The following is an 11,847-nucleotide window of genomic DNA, read 5'->3' as shown; positions in this document are numbered from 1 at the left end:
TACATACATACATGCACTTATACATGCATGCACATATACAATGCGTGCACATATACATGCATACACATATACATGCACGTATACATAAATGTATACCTATACATGCATACATACATACACATAACATACATACATTTATACCTACATACACATCTGCATACATACATGCACGTATACATACATACACATATATACATGCATACATACATACATATGTACACACACACATACATACATGTACTTATACATGCATGCACATATACAATGCGTGCACATATACATGCATACACATATACATGCACATATACATAAATGTATGCATGTATACCTATACATGCATACATACATACACATAACATACATACATTTATACCTACATACACATCTACATACATACATGCATACATACATGCACGTATACATATATATACATATATACATGCATACATATATACATACTTACATATATGATATTTTTTAATAATAAAAACAGTGTGAATTAATACTTAAAAGTCATTCTTTAAAATATCAACTTTGTCTTAAGCAGTCTTTTAATAAATTAATCATTTACTTGACTGATCTCATTAACTGGTGATGCATCAAAACAACAGTAATTATATAAAATCTCCACTTAACTTGGTTTGTTTTGCTATTTGAATTTTTGTAAAAAAACATTTTTTTAATGATTCAGCTATAACGCAACATTTTTATGGGATGGTTAGACATTTTATGTTGTTAAAAACATAGCTTTAGCCTTGTTTAATTTTTTTTATTATTTACAATAAATCAATTTAATGTAGAGGTAACTGTAGAAGAAACAAATACAAAATTATAGAGAGTAAAATTAATGTCCAGGCATTTTCTCTTTTCTCTCTTTAATTAACTCTTAGAACTTGCTTGTTATCCACCAAATACAATTATTGCATTTTGCTTTTCAGTTAATCAACATGATACAGGAATACTTTTTTCTACGTTATTGAGTTTATAGATTATTTCCTTAGATATCAAGGTTCGAATTTCAAACTTTCATTTTACTTATAGAATTCGCGTATAAATATAAGTAACAAAGAAGCTGATAACAAAGAGTAAATCGTTTTTTTTACTTAAAGATATTATTAAAGAAATAAGGAAAATATTTTTGGCTCATTTATTTCAAGCCTTTTTATGAATTTTTAATAAAAATGAAAATTTATATAAAATATAAAATAAATATGTAGGTAATAGAACAAAATTCCATAATAACGATTTTTACTTGATGAAGCCTTAACTGTTCCTCCTTATTACTTCCTGATAGGCATTTTTCTAGTGACAGGAATTTACACTACGTAACGGCACAATGCACAGAAATAGTGAGCTTTAAAACATAATATCGTATAAAATATCAATTAAAGAAAATATTACCATTTTATTTTGATTCATCTTTCGTTGCTTTACGTTACTGCAACACAACAGAACAAGTTTAACATGATTTTCATCATAAAATTGTTGTTAACAGTGAGGAACTTCAAATAAACAGATACATAACTTTTCCTTTATCATATTTAAAATATAAAACTAATTTAGTTATGGCTGAATTTAAAACTGAATTTGCGGAGTAAAATAATAGACAATTTTCATTTCTTCTGGAAGTCTATATCCTTAGATATTCCCCTCATCTGTTTATTCTGTTTCATTCATTCATCATCTGTTTTATTCATTCTGTTTTTTTTTTCAATTAATTTATTAATTAACCTTTTCATCCTATTACTTCTGCCTGTGTGCTCAGTTTTTACACTCTTTGATGTTGGAGCAGCATGGCAATTATAAGGTCTTAAACCAGTGGAATATACATTCAATCAAATAATGAAATTTTTAGGTCTTTATCCCCAACATATAAAAAGTGGGTTCATGCCCAAATGAAAAATAGACCCGTGTGATTGCGTCAGAATAACTGCACCTGTAGCAACGCCACCGAACATGAATGTAAAGGGTGGTGGGAGGTGTGCACTACTTACGGCGCTCAACAATGAAACTGTTTGTGGTAGGTAATCAAAAGTAAAGTCATGATACCTAGATGCGTCTAAGAACAACGATTGATCTCCTGTCCCAAGGAATCATTAACAATTTAAGACAATTCTACAGAACTCTGACGAAACTGCAAAAGCAATCACGTGCAAACGGTTAGGCATTTTCACACAACAAGTTATCCTTCTCCATGACAATATTCCCCAACACATCTCTGGGGATACCCAGACCCACCCAGGAAGACGTTGGGACACTCACATTTCCGTCCAAATGTATCATCCCGTAACTTCCACATCTTTGGACCATTTAAGAAAGCATTACAGGGGACGCGTTTCCATTGGAACTTCAAAGTGAAGGAAGATGTGGAGGACTTCTTCCTTCGAAATCAAACACAATATTTCTACAGCAAAGACATAGACCCGCTACCGAAACAATGGGTTCTGTGAGATATATTTTGATTTCCAATAAATCTAATATTTTCAATAAATATATTGTTCTCAATTGGGTAACCCTTATGTGTCTAATAAATAGATTCCGCCAAAAAAATGAAAATTTACAATCTGCATAAGTATGATTTGAACAATGATGGTGCAGTTGTTAAAGCTGTATTTTTGTTGGACTGAAGTTTTTAAATCTTCTGTAGCTGCTTGGGGCCCACACAGCTTCAGAGTGATTGATACTAGCTAGTCTTGGGAGTAAAGATGGCCAAATTACATTTCACCATATAAACGTTGGTATTTAAATCGAGAAGTTTAATGATCTTCTTAGACAAAAATCATCTTCACAAATCACATTTTCTGATTATGCAGAAAAATAATAAATTTTTGGTAAACACTCCAACAACAATTATTTTTAGTTGTCAGTACAGATCATATACATGTTTGGCAACATGATATTTCTTTAAAATTTACAAAAGATATTTATTATAGTTACATACATAAAATTTATTAAAACTGTTATGAAATCGCCAGTTTTCTATTTTCTGATCTATGTTTTTGTTTGTATTACAGGCAGATATGAGAAGTGTAATTTGATATTTTTAAGAATTCACATTAGGATTTATTGTAAAGTAAGTGCATTTTAAAGTATATTCTAATTACTTTCATAAAAACACTGCGATTTAACTGAGAAGTTTGCATTGAAAATATCGACAAAAGTATTTTTGAAATTCAAAGATAAAGCCTCATTCTATCACTCAAAATGTAATTTAGCAAAAATTAAGTTTATATATAAGACTTAATCAAATTCCTAATGTCACACTTAGGAAAAATTAATCCCAGAGTTTAATTATTTCACGAAAACAAAAATTCTAATGATTTTTCAGATGCGTGATTTGCATTTACTTAGATAAGTTTAAAGTCAAGGATACAGATTGCAGCATAGTTTCTAATTAGTTTTAGTTTTTATCAAAACTTTTAATTAGGAAAATCACTAACCAATGAATAGACTACAGAATAACTGCTAGCTAGCTACAAAAGAAATGTCTGTCAGCGAGTACAACGAGAACGCTATTTTTCTTTATCGTAATAGTGCATTATGAGTAACGTACGAGCCGTTTATTTGAAAAGCGGTGTAAGTTTATCCGTTTTTAAATTACATGATTTTATACATTGTGGCATATTTTTAAGCAGATTTTGTTTCCAATACTTTGAAATCCCTAAAAAAAGAAAATTTAATAAAAGAGATTCCATTTAAGTACAACAGCATTTTCTTCTAATATTTATAATGATAATTTCGTTAGCTTTATGACTCATGATTTTAGTTAGCTTAATTATGATTTTAGTTAGCTTAATTATGATTTTATGCTATATTAGAGTTGCTTATTTTGGAATGAAAAAATTTACTTTTTTTAAAGTGTGGCATAGTTTTTAAATAATTTCAGATTTATGACGAAAAATTAAATTCATGAAATTTACCAAAAAATACAATGAAATACTGTGACTAGATCTGATAGCTTCCTATAAGCTGATACTTCAGTTGCCGTTTGATATGTCTTCGTTTAATTATTGGAATAATCTAAATAAAGCAAGGATATAGAACTACAATAAGTTGAAAATTTATGAACACTTTATACTTAGCTAACAAGTGTTTCTCTAAGTGATCTTTTCTATAGAGTAAAACAACTTTATTATACCTTGACACCATTATTATAACTCTACACACAGCCGTGTGAAAAAGCTGTGTCTCCTTTTGTCACATATATGACAAAATAAATCATAATTCTGGTAATTAAACCAAAACATACGGTATTTAAGAAATTTATCAGCTAATTTTACCTTTCACTATTGTAACCGTTTACTAGAAATTCTGGTTTTCAAAATTATTGTACTTATTACTATGCATTTATTAACAATTAGAAAACTGAAAAGTAAATAATTAAAACTAATGATAAAAATCACAGTTATTGGTTTGTGATTTCCTGTACTATCACGAAACGAAATGACATAAGGAAGAAAAAATAAGTAGTTATTACAATATTTCAAATTTTTAAATTAATCTTGAAATTATTATTGAAAATTAATTATTGAAAATAAAGTATCCAACGTTAATTTTATTTTTTCTTTATTTTTTGGATCACTTCGTCACATTGTAAGAAATATTTAACAACCAAACACACGGTTTAATTAGCCTTTGGTATTAATATTCATTAATATTAATTAGTATTTAGCATTAATATAGCTGATTAATCGAAAAAAACACTGATGCTATAAAGCTTTGAAGTAACTTTTTTCCCTTATATCGAACTGCTTTTGAGACATAAACAGTTCTTAATCTGTGGCGCTGTAAACAGTCTCAGTTTGTAGCGTATTGTCACTTTTCTATACCTAGATACCACTTTCATTACTATGGCTGTAGTTATTCGAAAATTAAAATTCCATTTTTAGGGGTCATTATTGCAGCCATATATATGCTATTACTTTATTATAGATAAAGAGATAACAAATATAATATAAGATTCTGAAAAACAAACATATATATATATATATATATAGTACATAAATTCAACGAAAAGTAAATCTGAAAGATTATTAAGAAAGCAAAGAGAAAACAAATGAGAAAAAATGTGAACAAGAACTGTATATCGTGTAAGTGAGAAAGGTTCATTTATATCTCAGTGAAAAACAGTTCACCAGTATTTTTGATAGTTTAGTAGTACTTTTTTTTCGAAAGAATGCCTACAGTTTCATCAACATTGCTTCAGAAACAGTAATAAATCAATCATTTCAGAAAAGGAGGAAAAAAAATGAGGTGGTAGGTGTACAGAGTGGCATCATCTGCTACAAGGTTTTCTCAATCTTTGCTACTCGCTAAAGAACTTAAAAAAAGAAATACAAAGAACAAAAAAAAAATCTTTAAAAAAATTGCACATTTATAGTCGCGGACTAAAATTGTAGAGAAAAAAAAAGATCAATAGAGTGACATTGATCGAAACGAAATCGATGAAAAACTCCTGACATATAAATGGCCTGTTTCAATATTCGTATTTGTTCGAAACGATTTAAAAGAGAAAAAAATGGAGACCATGTTGAATTCAGATTCAGTTTTTGATTCCCTTAGCAAAACACTTGGGAGCAGATGTCGTCAAATAGCACGTAGCACGTGGTATATTGTTATACCTCTCAAAAGTGCGAAGGTAGTTTTAAAATTCAATTTCAAATTTTAGATATATTTTAGGTATTTCTTTGAAAAATCGTTTAGTTTAATTCCCTATAGATATATGTTTGCACATACGCCTACTGCTTCAAGTTTAAAGTGTCTTGTGAAAAGAAATTATAATTTATTTTTGTATTTTTATCTTTGCCTTAAAAATATCTTGTACTACATTTTAAATCGAACATAAAATTTTATTTTTAAACTCAATTTTAACTCTTTGGATCCCTAGTAAGTTTGTATGGAGGTAAAAAGGATAAGAGAAAAGAGAGATTAACGAAGAAATTTAAGAAAATGTAGTAAAATAATAAACAGTTTTATTTACTGCGCGCAAGCTGCAAGTACATATAGCCCATAAAGTAAGCTAGAAATGCAAAGAAAACAAGGGAAAAAATGTAATGTGCAGAATTTACAAGCAAAAGAAAATACTTACTTTAATATGATTTAACTTTAAAGCTTCCCAGTTTTGTATAAAACAGTGATGATTAGTAGTTAGTGTAGTGAACCTTTTAGGAGTTTTTTTTTCGTGTCTCTCTTTATCTAGTTTTTAGCATCATATAAATTTCTAAATAGGAAATGCATTAGAAGGGAAGTAGAATCATATTAAAAATCGAATTATTCCTGAGAAAATCATGAAGTTTACAAACTTTGATGAACTTTTATTTTGAAAGCTAAAGTTACTGAGTGGAATGCTCGCTATGCAACATTCACACCTGGTAGAAAATATTTACTTCGTTTCTTCATTATAATTTTAAAGTAGTTAATAATTAAAAAAGATTTTTTTACGAAAATTGTATTGTAAAAAATTCCCCTAACAAGTCTTTTCAACACAAAAAAACGTCTTGCTAATCTCCTTAATTCATAGGGAAAAAAGTGTTAAGAAGGCCAGATTAAATTTAAAAATTAAAAAAAAACAAAAAAATTTCACTACGAAACAAGATAAAAAAAATAATAGCCTCTAGCTAATTCATTCAACTTCTTATAAGGAATAACAGAAAATGTATTATGAAACGCAAAATGTAAATTTAAATTCGATTTCAAATAGTTTCGAATGCTCCAACAAATTTAAAATCACACAAGGAAAACTTGAATTACTTGATTTTGGAGATAGGCGTTTTTTTTTTATTCTCGGCCCGCAAGCATGCATTTGGTGTTAAAAATATCAATTGTTATTAATATTTTCTGCTATAACTTAGCACCTAATTTTCAGGCTGTTGAATTTCTATCAGCTTTCTAATATTATTAATAATATTTTCAACGAATTCAAACAGTTTAGCTTGGGAACGTTTCTTGTAAGATTTCATATAACATTTTAATTATTTTGAGCAGCTTAGATGATTTCGCCCTTATTTATGTTATTACATGTTTATAGAGCAAATAGATATATTTTAAATTTAAATGAATTAAGAATGCACTAGTTTTGAAACTAAATAATGAATAAAAATGAAGTGTTTGAGTTCATGAATGTATGAAACATTTTTGCTTTAATAATTTTGAGAAATAGAAAATAATTCGCATCAATAACTAGCAAATTCATTTAATGCAATAAATATATATTTTTGAGTAGATTATTTTTAGTAATTGCATTTTTTTAAACTTATTTTATTTAAATCAGAACGAAAAAAATATCATTATTTTTAAATAAATTTTTTTTTCAAGATTTTACAGCAATATTAAGCAATTTTATTAAAATATTCATTTTTTTATTAATATATTTTCAAAATTAAATAGTTTTTTTACTTAAAGGAATATATATTTAGTCATCTTCATCCCTCTTTATTCAAAGTTCTTTTGATTGGATACTCCATAATAGCATGGTTGAATTGATCCAATCTCGTTTCATTTACGGCAAATATTAACGGAAGAAAAGATGAATATCTTTCAGTACAACGAATAACAGATTTTATTTTTCTGGTCCGCTTTGTAATTAGACGCTCAGTTAATGAAAGCTATGTAGTCTCTGTTGATACTTAAAAATATGTGTAGATTTATTCAGATGAGCAATTTCTCCTAAATTCAATAGTTGCGTTGATAAAAATGGAAAATGCTTTTATAAGTACTCTTAGATTTCATTAAACACTAGTGTTTAGAATTAGAAGATTTTTCAGTTCGAGTGAAAAGTTGCCAAAACTGCTGGTTAGATTTTAACTTAATTCAGTTCGAACATTGGTTGATATAATACAAAAAGTACTAAATCAATAGTTCTAATACGCAATTCGTGCGAAACACTCAACTTATTCGAAAAAAAGCAACAACTCTATTTACGGATTTAAAAAAATATTATTTAATATGCAGTATATTAATCTTTAACAGTCTTCCCATGGTTTGAGTTACGAAGGTTTTCTGACTATGATTTCATGCTTGAAAAACAACAGTTTATGAGTTGGCTCCATTCATTCGTAATTTTTATTTTCAAATAATGAGCAGTTGCCAGAGGGCTGCTGCGATTTAGAGTTACTCTTAATAGGGAGTCACAAACAAACTATATATGATTGAGGTCTCGAGAACTGGCTGGGTAATCCGATCGGGCAATATTTTCACCTTCTTGAAAATCATCAAAGGGTTGATCTCATGCAGCTACACTACTTAAAATACCAATTCAGGGTTCGAAGACGTCAACCTTCTTCCTCTCAACAGTCACAGTTCCTCTAACAAAGACATACAGGAGTGACGTCCTTCAAAAACCCCAATATATAGATCACCAAATCTCCTCTGTCCAAATAGTCAAATTCTCTGACGATTAAAGTATGTGGCTTATGATAGGATATAAAAAGAACCATCGAACCACTACCAGCTCTTCAATGCCCTAGAAATTGGCAATTATGGTAGTCGTCATATTTAATGATCACACAACTCCTCTGCGTGTTTGAAAGAGGCACAGTGACTGGAGTTAGGTAATTATGCCTCTTTCAATTAGAGTGGACCCTATGTTCTCCCCTTATGAAAAAAATTGGACTTGATACCGTTTTAACGACGTCATAACGCGAGACCACATAAAGCACATCTCCATGGCGTTTGTCCAGAAATAAAAATTTCTCGTAGGAGTACCTGTTCTTCCCTGAACCCTATAGAGCATGTTTTTGATGCTTTGGGGGTAGATTTCTCTGGAAACCATACAGGTTCCAAAAATAGCATTTCTGAAAGTGCATAGCTAATTGACCAAATGTATTAAACTGCCTTATTTTCAATATTGAGTCATAGGGCAAATGGTACGCTAGGGAAGTGGCCTGTATTCCATTTTAATATATTTTCTGCTACTGTTTTATATATAGCACTCCGTTTTATATAATACTACTAATATACGGTCAATAGTCCAACTCTGATAAGTATTACGTAACACCACACGTGTCTATCACAGCTATTGAATGATTTTTATTATTGATGTGCGAAGTGTTCTTCAAAAGTTTCGTTGTAACATGAAATGATGCATTTTGGCTAATAATATGCTATTTTTATAACTGCTCTGAGTTTGCGACTGCTACTAATGACTGTTAGGACACGTTTAGCCCATTTGAAGCGACTGTTAACTGCGCTTATTTTGAAAATTGCACACAACATCAATATGGAGGAAAGCCTTAGTTTTGTGCAAATGAAAAGCATTTGTGGTCTAATTTTCAATATTTGAAAACTTACTCCAATGCTGCATTACTTGGGCTCGTAAAAATTTGCAAAGACTGAGAATAAGGCAGTGATTTTGATAATTTTCATCAACATGGAAAAATGTTACTGAATTGGCGATTTTTAAAGAAGTTTTATAACTTTTAAATCATTTGTCTGTTCCAAAGTCCATATAATACTTCACGGAAATAATATATATATATAGTTTAAGAATCATTGTATTGCTTCAAGTGTAAGGCACTTAAACTATGGCTTCTTTATTTTTCTTGTCGACAGAACTATGAAAAACAACGTTAACCAATGTTCAGACCAAACTTCTAGCACCAAATTTGTCTAGTAGTTATAGGATAATTAATTGTTTTTCTGAATTGCATTTCATATGCAAAAATTTATATTCTTTTATATGATAATCTCATCTAATAAAAGTGAAAGAAAGGTTAATTATTTATTTCAAAAATAGTTTTTCTGTTATTATGTAATGTGTTTAAAAATTATAGTTCTTGTTAAAAATAAAAGGTCAATTTTTAATAGTTTAACTTCACGGTCGTTTTAAGTAAAATGGCGCCTTGGTTTATATAAATGCTGTAAACATACGTCAAATACAATAAATTTTCGTATTTGCATTTGTTTATTTATTTTAGCTGCATTTATTTCAATTTTAAGGAAGAACTAAAAATAAAATAGTTTTATTTCTTTTCCAAACATAAATATTTAGTTCCTTCATTTATTCAAAACAATTTTTAATGGTAACTCAATTGTGGCATGGTTGAATTAATTCAATCTAGTTTTGTTTTCGGAAAATATTAACGGAGAATATGCGAATATCTTTTAACACAACGAATAACAGATTTTATTTTTATGGTCTGCTTTGTAATTAGACTCTCAGAGAAGTTAATGAAAGTCTTAGTCTCCGCTGATACTGAAGTATGTGAATTGAGTTCGTAAAGTTATTCAGTTGAGCAATTTCCTGCTGAAATCGATTCGCGTTTTGAGAAAAATGAAAACTCTAGTTCTCTGTAAGATTTTTGTAGCTTTTATTTAGCTTCAAAATAAAAATTTATCGCAAGAAATAAAAAATATTGAATTCTATTTTCCCAACTTTCCATATTTACTCACTTTTTTGAAGTTAGCAATTTCCTTCAGTATCTACATCGAAGAGAATTTTAAAAGATTATAAATAATTATTTTTTTAAAAAATGTCTTGCTCTTTTATACAGCGATAAATTAAAATTTCTTTCAAAAGGTTTTTAAAAGTTTAATTTCCTGTTTGTTTTACATTAAATATTGTTTTTGTTTAACTTACGGAACAATTTATTCAAGGCTTCTCTCACAATGATCGTCTTACTTTGTCGAAAGGTTTTATAGACATAGTTTTCGTAATGTAGAACCAAAAATTGAGATGTTTTTAAAAATTATTCAAATTTCAAAAAGTGGTAATAACTTTCAAAGACTTTCGCATTTTCATTTTTTTTTAAACTTTATAAATTCGTCTTAAATTGATCATAATCCTCGTGTAATATTATAATATATTTTTACTGATTTTTTTTTTTAATTTTTCATTGTAACGTGCTTTTTTTCTTATTCATTTCCTGTTCTAGTAAAGTTTTTTTTCATCCAATGAAGCACTTAAAGACTAATAAGAATAAAAGAACAGATTCATCATTATTCGTCTCTAGAAAATTCGTAAAATTTTTCCAAGCTGTAAATCTTTGGAAATCTCAATAGCTTAGTGCTGACATTCCCATTAATTGGTAATTGTAAATTAATGAAATTAACTATTAGTTATCACTAGCTTAATGACATTATTTTGCTTAAATGACCATTTATCGTCAAAAATTTCAATAAAATCCCACAACAAAATCCAATGAAGAGCTAACTATATTTTTACGAGTGTATAAAATCTGAAATCTGATTTATTGCGAAAGGTCAAATTAAAGATATATTTTTATTAGTCTTCTGCTTTAGCCATTAGCTTTAACGTCAAAAAATTGCAAGAGATCACGTGATTTTAATATCCTTATGGCGTCAAATATTACAAGGAGAAAGAATGCTTAGTTCCTGTAGGTTATATGCCATTTTTAATAAATTTAGAAAATATTAAAAATAACTGATTTAGTCCAACTTCATGACTTTACATAAACACTCGCATGCAAGTGCTGCCATTGCTATTGAAGCACAACGGCTCTACAAATATTTGATTTACATAAGCAATTTAATGACATGTTGTTACTTTGATTTGACACTTATTACAATTTTGAGAAGGAACGTATTAAATCAAAATCTAAAAAGGCAAAATATTATTGTTTTAAATACATCTTGCAGTCAATTACAGATATAGAATATAAGATTTTATACCAACTGTTATTTTTTGTTAAGGAAATATAGTTAAAAGCTTACATTTATAGTTCGATTTTATGAATATGCTGTTTCAAATTTATTAAAATAATATTATTTAGCATCCTCTTCGACTACACTGTAAGAAATTTCAGTGATAGAAATGAGGAATAAAAGTAGAATAATTATCTTTTGTAAATTACGTAAGTGTGAGTACAAACGCATGTAAAGAAATTTCTT

The 11,847-nt window shown here is 28.6% G+C and overlaps 1 protein-coding gene across 4 annotated transcripts in view; it reads left to right on the top strand.

Annotated features, from left to right (window-relative positions):
• LOC107442210 (cell adhesion molecule 2) overlaps nt 1-11,847 on the top strand; it is a 277,323-nt gene that overhangs the window by 153,699 nt on the left and 111,777 nt on the right. For 2 of the 4 annotated variants that reach the window (XM_016055710.3, XM_016055726.3), the window contains exon 3: nt 3,015-3,073. The exons of the other annotated variants lie outside the window; for them this stretch is intronic. The gene's annotated coding sequence lies outside the window, so the exon portion shown is untranslated. The remainder of the gene's footprint in view (nt 1-3,014; nt 3,074-11,847) is intronic. 4 annotated transcript variants of the gene reach the window in all.

The sequence above is a fragment of the Parasteatoda tepidariorum genome, chromosome X1 (genome assembly GCF_043381705.1).
Source record: "Parasteatoda tepidariorum isolate YZ-2023 chromosome X1, CAS_Ptep_4.0, whole genome shotgun sequence".
NCBI lineage: Eukaryota > Metazoa > Arthropoda > Arachnida > Araneae > Theridiidae > Parasteatoda > Parasteatoda tepidariorum.
The sequence above is the reverse complement of the archived record's forward strand: the minus strand, read 5'-3'. Positions and strand labels throughout refer to the sequence as shown.